This window comes from Ctenocephalides felis, unplaced genomic scaffold, assembly GCF_003426905.1.
Source record: "Ctenocephalides felis isolate EL2017-DRISC unplaced genomic scaffold, ASM342690v1 CF-g0.4_SCAFFOLD_01886, whole genome shotgun sequence".
NCBI classification, from domain to species: Eukaryota; Metazoa; Arthropoda; class Insecta; order Siphonaptera; family Pulicidae; genus Ctenocephalides; species Ctenocephalides felis.
This window is the reverse complement of record NW_020538040.1, coordinates 169088254-169103064: the sequence shown is the minus strand read 5'-3', so window position 1 is coordinate 169103064 and position 14811 is coordinate 169088254.

Below are 14811 nucleotides of genomic sequence, written 5' to 3'. Positions count from 1 at the left end.
CAAACGGTGGCAATTTTGTCAATTTTTTTTAACTTAATCCTAATATATGTCATTGCAATTCATTATTTCTTAGAATGTGCCAAAAATCGAATGCGATTTTCTCAAAACTGCCTTTCCTCTACTGAGCCGATTCACTTGAAATTTTGAGAGAATCTCGTTTATAGGCTTATCTCGGTCACGTGGTAATTTTTTGTGACCCCCCACTTCAACAACTGCTAATTTTTAAATTACTATATCTGTACTCTTGTTAAGTTGATAACTAAATAATAAAAACTAGTAAAAAATGTATTGCTTATTTTTACGATGATTTAAAAATGACCTAAAATTCACGCCTCTACACTAGAATACCCCCTTAATGTAAACTGTATCCATTAATATTCAAATAAATCCATATACGAGTTTGCATTAGCAAAACATGCCACGTTTTTCTATTATCAATCTGTCGTCTTTCTGTTTGATCTGCGATGGCCTCTGATGATCCGTTCTGATGTCCAGATGGGATCACACGCGAACAATAAACACGTTCGTCCTCTTTTCCGTTATCGGGCTATGCTTTTTTCTTCGCCGACTCGCGCAAATGCGTCAGAGAAATATCAGGGTCTTTTTGAAATGAAAAACTAGATATTTTTGCAAAATCATCGAGATTTCTCAGAAGGAATCTAAAAATTGTTCCAAATTAGTTTTAGCTAGGAGCCGCCTTGACCTGCGATAAATCGAAGTTTGTTAACCATCGCAATTAAATTTATGTAATTTGCGCATATCATTTAGTTAATTTGAAGTTAAAAAATGCCTCTTTTCTTTGGTTTGTCATCAAGTTATTCGACAGATGTTAGAGACTTTATTTCTTTAATACGTAAATTCATGCGTATTTACCGCTCATGACACCTTTATCGAATCCAACTGCAACGCGAATTGTTTTACCTCTCGCTGGTTAGTACTGCTAGAAGTTGAACTATATATAAGATGTTCGGTTTTGGTTTGAATGGGTCTGGCGCTTCTTGGGAAACCAATAAAGTCATCACAGCGTAAAGCTAAAATCAAATTCAAAGATGATCGAAAGATCGATAAACGAGAATTCGTTCTCAAAAATACCGCAGAAGCAAAGTTGACCCTTCTTTTGTTCTTTAAAATTATATTTTGGATTAACGGACAATAAAAAGCAAATCTCTGATTATAATCATATATTTTAGACATAAGTTTTGGGTTTAAATATTGCATTTGAATAGATAACGTTTATTCGTCTAGTATATTTTTTCCTTCAAAATTAAAAAAGATAGCATTCTTATAGAATAGTAAAATGTGAGTCAACAATTTTGCATAAAAAAAAGAAATTTGTGCATGTTCACTTTTCATGACACCTTTATCAAATCCAACTGCAACGCGAATTGTTTTACCTCGCGCTTGTAAATACTACTAGAATTTGAACTATATATACGATGTTCGGTTTCGGTTTGAATGGGTCTGGCGCTTCTTGGGAAACCAATAAAGTCATCACAGCTTAAGGCTAAAATCATGTTCAAAGATGATCGAAAGATCGATAAACGAGAATTCGTTCTCAAAAATACCACAGAAGCAAAGTTGACCCTTCTTTTGATGTTTAAAATTTTATTTTGGATTAACGGACAATAAAAAACAAATCTCTGATTATAATCATATATTTTAGACATAAGTTTTGGATTTAAATATTGCATTTGAATAAACGTTTATTTGTCTAGTATATTTTTTCCTTCAAAATTAAAATAGATCACATTCCTAAAGAATAGTAAAATGTGAGTCAACAATTTTGCATAAAAAAAGAAATCTGTACATATTCACTTTTCATGACACCTTTATCAAATCCAACTGCAACAATTGCTTTACCTCTCGCTGGTTAGTACTGCTAGAATTTGAACTATATATACGATGTTCGGTTTTGGTTTGAATGGGTCTGGCGCTTCTTGGGAAACCAATAAAGTCATCACAGCGTTAAGCTAAAATCATATTCAAAGATGATCGAAAGATCGATAAACGAGAATTCGTTCTCAAAAATACCACAGAAGCAAAGTTGACCCTTCTTTTATGTATAAAATTATATTTTAGTTATATAAAAGTAGGTAAATATGAAAGAAGTATGGAACAAATCAGTATGATGTAAAAAGTTCCACTGAATTAGAAGAAGAAATAATAGTATTAGAAGTAAGTAGAAAAAAAAAGAAGATGGATTCAAAAGAAAATAGAACTCGTAAAATAAGATACTGTAAAATATTGAATAGAAAAAAGATATAAAAATAAAAAATATTGTATGTGGCTGAATGCTTGTGCAAAGGCCAAGAAAATTAAGAAAAAACAATGTTATAGGTTTTATTGAAAATTATGAAAAAAACAGTTTGTTTGACTAAAGTTGTAAAATATTTTTATACAGCGATGGGATTCATTTTCACATTCCGTGATGACTAATCCCATATGGGTTTGATTCCAATCTTATCCAACTTGATATCAAGCAGTATGATCAAATTTCCATTTGAAATTAATTTCAAAAATTTCAAACATAGTCTCACGTGAAAATCCTGGGTATTTTCTGGGCATTGCTGCAACACATACACGCCAATGCTACTTATCTACACACAAAAAATATGGTGGTTGACCGTTGGGTTGCCCTTTCGAGCACAATACTAGTTTAGTATGTACGATAGCAAATACAGCATAGAACATGTCATTCTGATAAAAAAAAACGGTTACTACTTTTATTTAACATATATTAAAAAAAAATAATGGTTTCAAATTAGTTTTAGCTAGTCCGCCTTGACCTGCGATAAATCGAAGTTTATTAGCAATTGTAGTTAAATATATGTAATTTGTTTAGCAATAAAACTTCGCAAAGATACATAACAATGTATACAAATTTTTGTTTCATATCTATTGCGCATGATTTTTTTATTATTTTTTGTAATGATCAGTAACTTTTTAAAATATTTTATTATTTTTACTCCTAACCATATAGAAATATGTATATTATCTATTAACAAACTTTACGAATTATAATTAGAATTATGAATTAATTTTTTTTCGGTAAATACAGTGCGGGATTTTTGAGGTGTAAACATTTATTTCTGGTAAAAAACAGTAGTATTCATTTTAATTATAAATGTTTTTGGTTCAAAGAGATATGTTACAGCTATTTTAAATAAATAAATAATATTTTTTTCATATTTTTTTCAGAAACATATGCTTCCACTTTAAAGGGCAACTTCGATTTTAATTGGGCCATCCTAAGGTATTTGTAAACATTTTTCAAATTATTTTAAAATTAATATCATTTGAATTTATAAAATATCAAACCTCATACTATTAAATGTGATCAAACGTTAAATTGTGCATTTTAATTTTAATTTTATTTTAAAATCTTAAATTTTTCACCACCACTGGTAGACCACTGGTAGAAATTATCTGTAATTACATATTTGCCTAATCATATTTAATGGTTTTTTGTACTATAAATGGATAGTTATGTTTTAACTTTATTATTAAATTTTATATTTTTGTACTTAATCAATAATTATTTTCTGGGTGTTTTTTTTTATTTTATCATGATTTATGAATTATGATTCAATGTAGAATACAAAATACACAATTGCATTATGAATTTATTCATGTATATTCAAAAACAAACATAAAAATATATTTATCATTTATTTTATAATAACCATTTTAATTTCGTCACTTTCCACTCGCTGTTTGAGTAGTTCAGTGCGAGTATTAGCGCGACTCACAGTTGAGAAGCCGCTGGCGTGTTGCGCGTGCCGATATGAATTTTATCTTCGCGTAAACATTGTCGTATTATCGTTGGTTGTAGGTAATCGCGTGCGTAAACAACGCGCATTTTGTACTTATTCGGAATCAGGAATTCCTGCCGACGAAATCATTATCTTCACAGATATTTCGAGGGCTTCTTAACAGTTGAAGGACCTGTGATACTACACATAAAATGATATTACACATAAAATGCTACCTCACTCATATGTTATTATGACACATGATTTTTTGATGTTAGTGCGTTTTCTAGGTTAGGTTTTCTATCTGAAACGTTTGATTGCACAGCAACCGCAGAGCATTTTCAGTTTTTGGTACTACTTTGTATGAAAAACGCTACGTAATATAGCCTTGCCATAACGTTAGTCCATTTTACGGCAGAATCAGCCATAAATTTCTTACTCTAAATGATTTATCTGTTAATGTATATTTAACTTCCTGTACGGCAAGTTATACTAATCGCAAAAAAATCGAAAATGAAAATTTTTATATATCTTTACGTTTCGAAGGTTTTTGAACATTTTGGCATACCTTAGAAGCATTGGATGTATGTGTGTGTGTGTGTGCGGATACAAATTTTCGTCGACGATTTCGGGAACACCGATCAACCGATTTAAATAATTCAAAAAACATTTGATTCATATTGATAAGGAGACGTGCTGATTAGTTTTTGGCAAAGGCAGGTCTAGCCGTTTCAACGATATGGGGCAAAAAGTGCCAAAAACGGTAACTCACTTAAGAGAACGAAGCGTCCGATTTTAATAATTCAAAAAACATTTTACTTGTATTGACAAGATGAAGAATTGATCAAATTTTTATAAAAGCAGGTCTAACGGTTTCGGAGATCTAATGAAAAAAGTAAAAAAATGCCATTTGGCGGTCAAAAATGATCATTAGACATATGCACATCAAATTATCCGATATTTTATAGAGATTTTAACAATAAGTAGAAATTTTGTTTGGGTTCCGTACCAATGTTTATTCGTTAGTCGGCGACACCGCGACATTTTGTGTCTATGCAGTTAAAGCAGTACGATTGCTTTGAAAAAAAGTTTAGAATTTCCAAAATATGTCAAAATAAAGAAAATTTTTTTTTCAATAAAAGTAATTTTTTGTCAAATTCCAGCAATTGGGCTTAAGGCTAGATGCCATGCGCCCCACTAGTTTTAATTGTAACTAGATGTTTTCCCCAGAAAAGCCGATTTGCTAATATTATGGTTTCTTGATGTTTCAGGTCATTTTGAATCATTTGATACCAAAATTGAAAAATGTAATTAATAAGTCTTTTAATAATAAATTAGAAAATGTAATTAATTTGACTTTTCGTCGACATCCGATTTCAATAATTGCCACACCGATTTCAATAATTTAATGAAACTCGATAAGGATTCGCCGTTTTTTTTACAATCAGCATATACATTTTACGCCCATATTTTTGCCAAAAATTCTGATTTTAAAATTTTAAAATATACCATTTGAGAATTGTGCTGATTAGTTTTCGTTAAAATCAGTCGAGCTCTCTTTGTTTTTTCTTATGATTTTGATGAAACCTTCTATGATGACAGAGTTCATGGTCTTAAGAGCTTGCAAAAAGTAGTACCCTGTAGCACCCTTTTTTAACTTCCCGTAGGGTAAGTTATTGTAATGGGCCGAAAATCGGAATTGAAAATTTTTACATTTCTCGACGTTTTGAAGGTTTCTGAACGTTTTGGCATACCTCAGAAAAAATGGATGTGTGTGTGTGTGTGTGTGTGTGTGTGTGTGTGTGTGTGTGTGTATGTATGTATGGATACAAATTTTCGTCCACGTTTTCGGGCGTACGGATCAACCGATTTGAATGATTTAAAAAACATTCGATTCCTATTAATAAGGAGAAGAGCTGATTAGTTTTTGGCAAAGACAGGTCCAGCAGTTACGGAGATAAGGAGCAAAGAGTGCAGAAAATAGAAATCGAGTTTTTGAGAGAACGGAGCATCCGATTTGAATTATCTAAAAACATTCCATTAGTAATGATTGGGAGAAAGGGTTATTAGTTTTTCGCAAAGGCAGGCCCAGCCATTTCGGAGATACAGAGCTAAATGTACAAAAAATGGCAGTTTTTGAGAGAACTAAGCGTCCGATTCAATTGATTCAAAGAACTTTCTGCTTGTCTTAACAAAATAATTGATTTTGGAAAAAAAAATTTTGTACCATTTTTTTTTTTTTTTTTTTTTTTTTTTTTTTTTAATTTGTTATATATCGAAAATAATTCAGATTTTATTTTTAATTCTGACTATAGTTCTAATATACTTTAAACAAATAATTTCAACTCTGCAATTCAGTTTATATAATTCTTATAAATATTAGACAATAATACAATATTTATAATAATCTATTTGAAAACATTCAATATTCCTCGAACGTTTCGTTACGGTACGGGAAGTTCCAGCAATTTGCCTTAAGGCACGATGCCACCCACCCCACTAGTTTCTTTTTTTTTTTAAACGTTTTTTTTTTATTAATGGACATTAGAAAACAAATAGACTTTAATTTACGAGAAACGGTCTGAAGCTGAGAAATGGTTTCATAACATATACATCAATCACAAATAGAATGACCTCTGTTATTTCAAAATATTGCATATCCGAGAACAAAGACCTAGCGAAGACGCACTTCTCATAACACCTTTATCAAATTCAACTGCAACGCGAATTGTGTTACCTCGCGCTGTGTAATATCGCCAGAATTATAACTATATATACGATGATCGCTTTTGTATAAGCGGGGTCTGGTGCTTCTTGGGAAACCAATAAACTCATAAATTCGCAAATGCATATGAAATTCGAGAAGAGACTTCGATCTTAAAAATACCACAGAAGCAAAGTTGACCCTTCTTTTGATGTTTAAAATTATATTTTAGGTTAACGGACACTATTCTTTATGGTGTATTATAATTTATTATTATTATTATGACGATGAACATGATGATTATACTAAGGACAAATTAATAAATGTTAAAGTTTTTATTATCGAAATACGTAAATTCATGCGTGTTCATCTCTCATGACTTTATCGAATCCAACTGCATCGCGAATTGTGTTACCTCGCGCTGTGTAATATCGCTAGAATTATAACTATATATACGAGCTTCGGTTTCAATTTAGACGGGTCTGATGCTTCTTGGGGAACACAGCAGATATAAACTGAAGAGCATAAACATTCAGAGAAAATCGAGTTACGCGAAATTCTCAAAAATACCACAGAAGCAAGGTTGACCCATTTTTTTATGTTTATATTATATTTTGGGTCAACAGACATTATTCTTTTTGGCAAATTAGAGTTTATTAATACTATAAGACAACTTGATGATTACATTAAGGATAAATGTCTCAATACTTAAAAATTAATAAATCAATATTTTAGGCTAATTTCTTTCCTTTTTCTAAAATTTATTAATTAGGCTATTTGTAGCTTTTGTACAATCATAATATTGACCATTATCAATCATATTTTTTTTAATTAACATTGAAAACGTTATTAAATTTTAATTAAAAGATTAAAAGAAAAATGCACCTTACCTTTAGTTTTTCATAAAGTTAATTAACAAATGTTAGAGACTTTTACCTTTATCAACTCCAACTGCAACAATTGCTTTACCTCTCGCTGGTTAGTACTGCTAGAATTTGAACTATATATACGATGTTCGGTTTCGGTTTGAATGGGTCTGGCGCTTCTTGGGAAACCAATAAAGTCATCACAGCGTTAAGCTAAAATCATATTCAAAGATGATCGAAAGATCGATAAACGAGAATTCGTTCTCAAAAATACCACAGAAGCAAAGTTGACCCTTCTTTTAATGTTCAAAATTAAATTTTAAGGATATTAATAAACTATATTTGAAAATTAATAAATTAATATTTTAGGCTATTTTTTCCCTTTTCCCAAATTTATTATTAATTGAGTTAATCAATTAAATTGTTTTAATTAAATTTAAAAGTGATACGATGAAAATTTAAGACTTTGACACGGCCGATTATTCCAAACTTTAATGATTTTTTTTTATACAAGTTGATCAGGGTCGAGCATTTATCATTGTCTTTGCGTACTTATAATTATAATAATTATATATTCATTAGAGTAACAATTTAACTAAATAGTATAATTTGTTCCATCGCCACTCGAAATACTCATAAGATTTTTTCATATTAATCGATGTGAATTAATTATATTAATCAATCAGGCTAAGTTCTTTGTTCAATCGTTATGTTAAAATACAATATAATTAAAATACAAAAAAACTATTAAATTTTAATCAGTTAATTAAAAGTTAAAAACAAGCCCTTTACCTTTGGTTTGCCATTAAGTTAATTAACAAATGATTTTTGAAATTCGTAAATTCATGCATATTCACCTTTCTTGACACCTTTATCAACTCCAACTGCAACAATTGTTTTACCTCCCGCTGGTTAGTACTGCTAAAATTTGAACTATATATACGATGTTCGGTTTCGGTTTGAATGGGTCTGGCTCTTCTTGGGAAACCAATAAAGTCATCACAGCGTAAAGCTAAAATCATATTCAAATATGATCGAAAGATCGATAAACGAGAATTCGTTCTCAAAAATACCACAGAAGCAAAGTTGACCCTTCTTTTGTTCTTTAAAATAATATTTTGGATTAACGGACAATAAAAAGCAAATCTCTGATTATAATCATATATTTTAGACATAAATTTTAGATTTAAATATTGCATTTGAACAGATAACGTTTATTACATTTATTACATTTTTTCCTTCAAAATTAAAAAAGATAGCATTCTTCTAGAATAGTAAAATGTGAGTCAACAATTTTGCATAAAAAAAAGAAATTTGTACATATTCACTTTTCATGACACCTTTATCAAATCCAACTGCAACAATTGCTTTACCTCGCGCTGGTTAGTACTGCTAGAATTTGAACTATATATACGATGTTCGGTTTCGGTTTAAATGGGTCTGGGGCTTCTTGGGAAACCAATAAAGTCATCAAAGCGTAAAGCTAAAATCATATTCAAAGGTGATCGAAAGATCGAAAAACGAGAATTCGTTCTCAAAAATACCACAGAAGCAAAGTTGACCCTTCTTTTATGTTTAAAATTATATTTTAGTGATATAAATAGACTATACTTGAAAATTAATAAATTAATATTTTATTCTAATTTCTTTCCTTTTACTCAAATTTATTAATTATGCTATTTTTTCTGTACAATCAAAAAAATTAAAATACATTAAATACTATTATTAAATGTTATTAAAGTTTAATATTAGAATAGTTATAATTTATATTGTTAATTTTTGTTGGTAATTCATAAGTTTTTGTTATATTAGTTTATTTAAACTCTTTTATAAGGACGATGCAAGGTCATTACATTTCTATATTTATAATTATCATTATCATTTAAACAATAGCTTATTTTTTTAAATTTCTATTAAATGCGCTACTTTGAATTTAATCGTTTTGTTTTTTTGTTATGAAATCTATTGTTAATATTTTTTAAAATAAATCTTATCTTCAATCGTTCAATTAACAAATGCTATTAAGATATGAGCACTATGTAGGTATATTTTTACGTTTAAAGGTAAATGAAATTGATTAAGATAACGGGTTGATAAAATCTTTACTTGATAGAACAATGCCGAAGTGTCTTTTTATATAAGTGTGTACTATAGAATTTGGAAATATCATAAACAATGAGTGAACTTTGTTATTTATACATTACAGGGATCAATTAAGCTACTGTAAAAAATTTAAAACAAAGCAGTCACTAATCAGCATGCACTATGCAATTGTGCATTCCAAACATGAGTATGGATCGATTATATAGTATTTTCACTTCATCAATAAAGAAAGTTTAACGAAAAATTGAGAAATATTTATATTTGAGAATAAACAAAACTTATCCTGAATGTGGTTTTGATCACATTCTGCTACCGAATGGATAGACATCTCGCCACATGTCTTTTTATTGGCAGTATGGGAGACTGGGTACGGTTGTGCCATTTTTTTTAATCATCAAAAATTTTGTTATTTTACCAGTTAGTTGGGAGAAAAGTGAATTGAATGGTAATTTGAACATTTGTCTACGTGGAAATACTGAAATATTGCTCTTAAATACGATGTAAAGTAAAAAAATCAAATCAGACAAGAAAGGGACAAGTGTCACAGGCATAAAAATAGGTTAAAAACCACCAAAAGGCTTTTATTTTCAGAAATATGTAACACAGCACAATATAATCATTTAAACACAGCTTATAAATATAACAATATATAATAAAACATAATTTTTAAATAAAGTTAACAAGATTTTTTTTTTACTTGTATTGATTTTTTTTTCCATTTTCCTTTCGAATTTTGTCTTACAATTAGTTATGTTAGATTTTTCTTTATCTGCTTAATCTCTACCCAAAAAGGACCGGAAATTTATGTCACAACCGTACCCAACGCAAATTTTTGAAAACAAATCATTGTTTGTTGAGCTAAATTATCTAACAAAGTTTATAAACAAAAACTAATTGCTGGTAATTAACTACAAATGTCCAACTTTACAGCAAAATAACAAACAAAGTGATCTATCCGTATACAAGTAACAGTTATTATTAAAAAAATCGAGTAAAAAATCTTATTTTTGACTCTTCAAAGCAAAGCATGATTATAGATCATGTTAATGTAGGGCGCTGACTCAAAACAATAACGAAAACTTGTTAGAACAAACATACTTTATTTTTTTTCCTTTGGACCCTATCTCAAAATCAGTATATACAGGTGTTATGACGACTGTCACTACCGTACCCTGGCACAACCGTACCCAGTATCTCCTATTTTATATTTATATATCATCTGTGTTATAGATTATCTTAACCAACCATTTTTTAACTTTATTTTCCTCTGGCCTAGTGTCAAGCCTGATCTCAGGCAGTAGTGATATTAGTTTTCACTTGAAAATAGAGATAGCAATATGTCTCCAACGCATGTTTTTGTCATTGCTAAACCAAGATCAAGTTCATCAATATTACAAAAATTGAAATATTGAAATTTATCTAATAAAGATAAGACAACCGTTTGGGTTGCAATTTATAGATCCACGTCGTTTAAGAATTTAGCTCATAGGACTCCGCAGGTTCTGATTGCTGTTAAAAATATTCATAATTATTTTTTACATTTTGCACGATGCCAGGTTGGTGTGTGAGATGTTTTGGCATCGCTTTGGCTACATTAAAGACAAAAAAAGGTTTAAAATAGTTTTACGTCATTTAAATACATGTTATTACCGTAATTTGTTTCACAAGGCCGCTAGCCTAATATTCTAAAGTAATTTGTATCAGTTCAAGAAATTGTTCCTACTTTTTTGTTCAATTTACGCACGTTCAACATAGGAAAACACGTGTCTATTATATGCGCGCAAAAAACTTTCAACACGCAAATTCATATAACGAATGCTTGAACTATGCAAGTGACTTCATTATAATGTTTTCTTCGCCGTCAACAAAAACAGTCGACGCAAAACAAAAATAAATTCACGTTTTGACATAAGTCGCTCGCCTGGTGATTTAATTTTTATTTGCGGCAGTTCCGAGAATATAATCGCTTTTTAATGACCGGTAAGGCGTGTATTTTTTTGGTGAATTTCCACCCTGATATATTATTATAAATGTCGACTCGGATGGGAAAAGATGAGAGGAAGAAGTAGAATAAAATTCGATTTTCCTTTGCATAGTGATAACATAAATATTATTAATACAGAGTAGAGTAAATATTTGATTTCACTTTGTATAGTAACAAATTAATCATTAAAATCATATTCTCGAAATGAGAAAGAGCCGAAAAAAGTCATAAATTGCCATTTGTAATGTAGTTTTTATTTTTTAGTTAATGAATTTTGTATAATTACCAATATCATATGTGAACAATTCATATAAATTGAATGCTAATATTAATAATAAATAAATTAAAAGAAGATGGTTTTTAGATTTTTTTTTTATTCTCTTTATTGAATTACAATCTGCCTTTACAAAAAGGATGACATTCAGTAAATTTGATGATATATGAAATATTAAAAATTAGATCTAAAAGGTTACCCACAATTTTGATATATTAAATTTAAATTTTATGATTATATACGATGGTCTTTAGATAACATATAAAAAGAACAAACAAAAATCTTCTGTAATGATGTATTCTTCTGTAAATATACTCCTCCTAAACGATAATTCGGATTTTGATAAATCTTTCTGAAGTTTGTCAAAGAAATTTTTTAGTCTGTATGTGATTGTAGAAATATAGTACCTAATATTGTAGAAATAAATGGAAAAAATTGCGGAAAACGACCCGTCATTGTATGAAATTGAAAATATTTGAGACATTGTTTGGCATTGAAAACAAATGAAAACTGTCATCCGCCAAAAATTTCAATTAACTTATGAGCCTAGACAATATTAGAATATGTATATTAAGTTCATGATTATGAATAAGATAATTGTAATGTCTACATTATTATTGCCAAAAAGCAGCTGAGATGTGCCAGAAATTAAAATAATATGAGATACAGTATATGTATGGCAGATTGAATGATACACATATGAACAGGATTTGAAAAATAAATTCACTTAAAATATGAAATTAAGTAATAATCAGGGTCAGTTCTTCTTTGAATCTGGCTCCAACACAGATTCGGATATGAAATTTTCAATATAGTTTTTTTATAATTGGTGTTATGTTGCGGTGTTCATTGTTAATTAAAATTTCAATTTAAAAAATTGTCCTAATTTTGTGTTTTTTTCTTAGTAGGATTTGCTAAATGATAGCAGTGATCAAGTATCAAAAAGTTTAAATAAAGAAGTGTAGATGTTACGCCAGATTCGACGAATTGGCTGCTAATTATATCAAATTTGTTTCAATTTCGAAAAAACAATATATATATATATATATTATATATACATATATATATATATATATATTTATTTATTTATATATATATACATATACATATATATATTATATATATAAAAAAACAGCAAGTTGGTAGGAAATAAATAAAAGTTCGCTTAATAAGCAATTATGTAACATGTTTAACAAACTCACAACAGATTCAAACGATTTGTTAAGATAATTTGATTATGAATCAAACCAAATATCTAATTGTTATTTAAATAATATATGTAACAATATATCTAAGAACAATGGTTTTATTCGTTTCCATTATTTGATTTTCTCATATTCTACATTACGACATTATGAAGAATATTCAATTGAATTTATATCTGAGTTGATCATTGTTTGAAACGATATTTGTGTGCATTAACCTAAATCCTTTTTTTCTGATAATTATATTGATTACTTTTCTGTGATAAATATTATGCCATGTGTTTATAAAAAAAATTAAAAAAATCTTTTGGAATAGGACAAACAATAATTGTTTTAATAAAGAGACATAACACAATATGACACACAATAGCAAAATACCATAATAAAATTATGTTTTTAGCAATTTTTTAGTAAACTTTCATACGTTTCGATTTTGTCACTTCCCCAATTGAAATAACTACAAAACAGAATATTCAAATATTGTAATAAATATTTAAAATTTATAAAATAATTAGTAAAAAATATGATACAATCTGACAAAATCAATGTTAAAAAGTTGAAGATGAATAATTAAAAAATGTGCAAAACTAGCAACTAAATAAAGAATAATAAAAGAACAATATTAAATAAAATAGAGAAAACTTGTTAAATAACGTCTTTTTTAAATTTAATTTTTTTTTTAATATTTCTTTTTTATTCTGTAATACAATCACTTTATATTAGTAGTCAAACAGTGTATATAAGTAGTAAAGATCTTTCAAATCATTAAAATTATTTTTCTTTTACTTTCCAACATTTTATATATAAATGAATATTTTTAAAGTGTAGAAAATTTCAACTGAGATTTTGTTTCCAAATTTGAATTTAACGTTATGTGCATCTAAAAAACTAAAAAAATAAATACAAGCAATAGATAGTTCATCATATTTTTTTAAAAAGTCCTTAAAATTTATTTTATGTATTAATCAATCAACTAATTATCATTGAGAGGCATCATGCCCTATCATATTTGTTCATGATATCAAAATAAACATTTTATGCATTAGTCAGTATTTAGTTTAGATACACGTGACGTTATTGTAATCCGAATAAAATGAACTTGAACAAATTATTTGATGATACAATCACTCATTTTTGTCATTTTTGTCATTTTATAGAGACCTCGTTTTTTACGATATATAATGGAATGTTATATATAAGTAAATTACAAGAATTTGTGGAATAAATTATCTGTAACAAAACAAGTTGTTTTGTGCATCGAATTTTCCATTATCTGATAAAAATGTAGCGCAAATATTTTTGAATAGAATTTGTACACAAAAATATTTGTTGGAATATTCACATATGCACATATATAAAAATATATGATTTATAAATATGGTAATATGAAATGAACGTCACGTTAGTTTTCCAGAATGAAAATTCAAATATAACCTAGGTCAATTTTTTATCGCCCATTTAACTTTTTTTGCCTTTGTTGAGATCACCAATATGCATGATCTCATTTTTTACAAATATGTATCTTTGTGAAATGTTTAAGATATAAAAGACTACTATCAAATCTTTTACCGCTATATAGTTATAAATGAATTATCATTATTATTATTATTATTATTATTATTATTATTATCTCTATTATAGAGATACATTTGCAATGACGTCAGTGGCACTATGTCAAGTAGTTAGTAAAACATTGACTTGAAATGGAGCAAAGAATATTGATGGAGGTCAAACTGATAATATTGTAAATATTATATGCAGCTGTACTAAAACGCGCTTCTTGTACATAGAATGTTATCTAAATGCAAAAATTTACTGCTTTGATCAACTTTTCCTATTATTATAATAGTCAGTGACGCATTATCTTTGAAATAGTAATAAATTTTTCCAAAATTGAAGGTAAATTTTATTGGAGGCTCAATT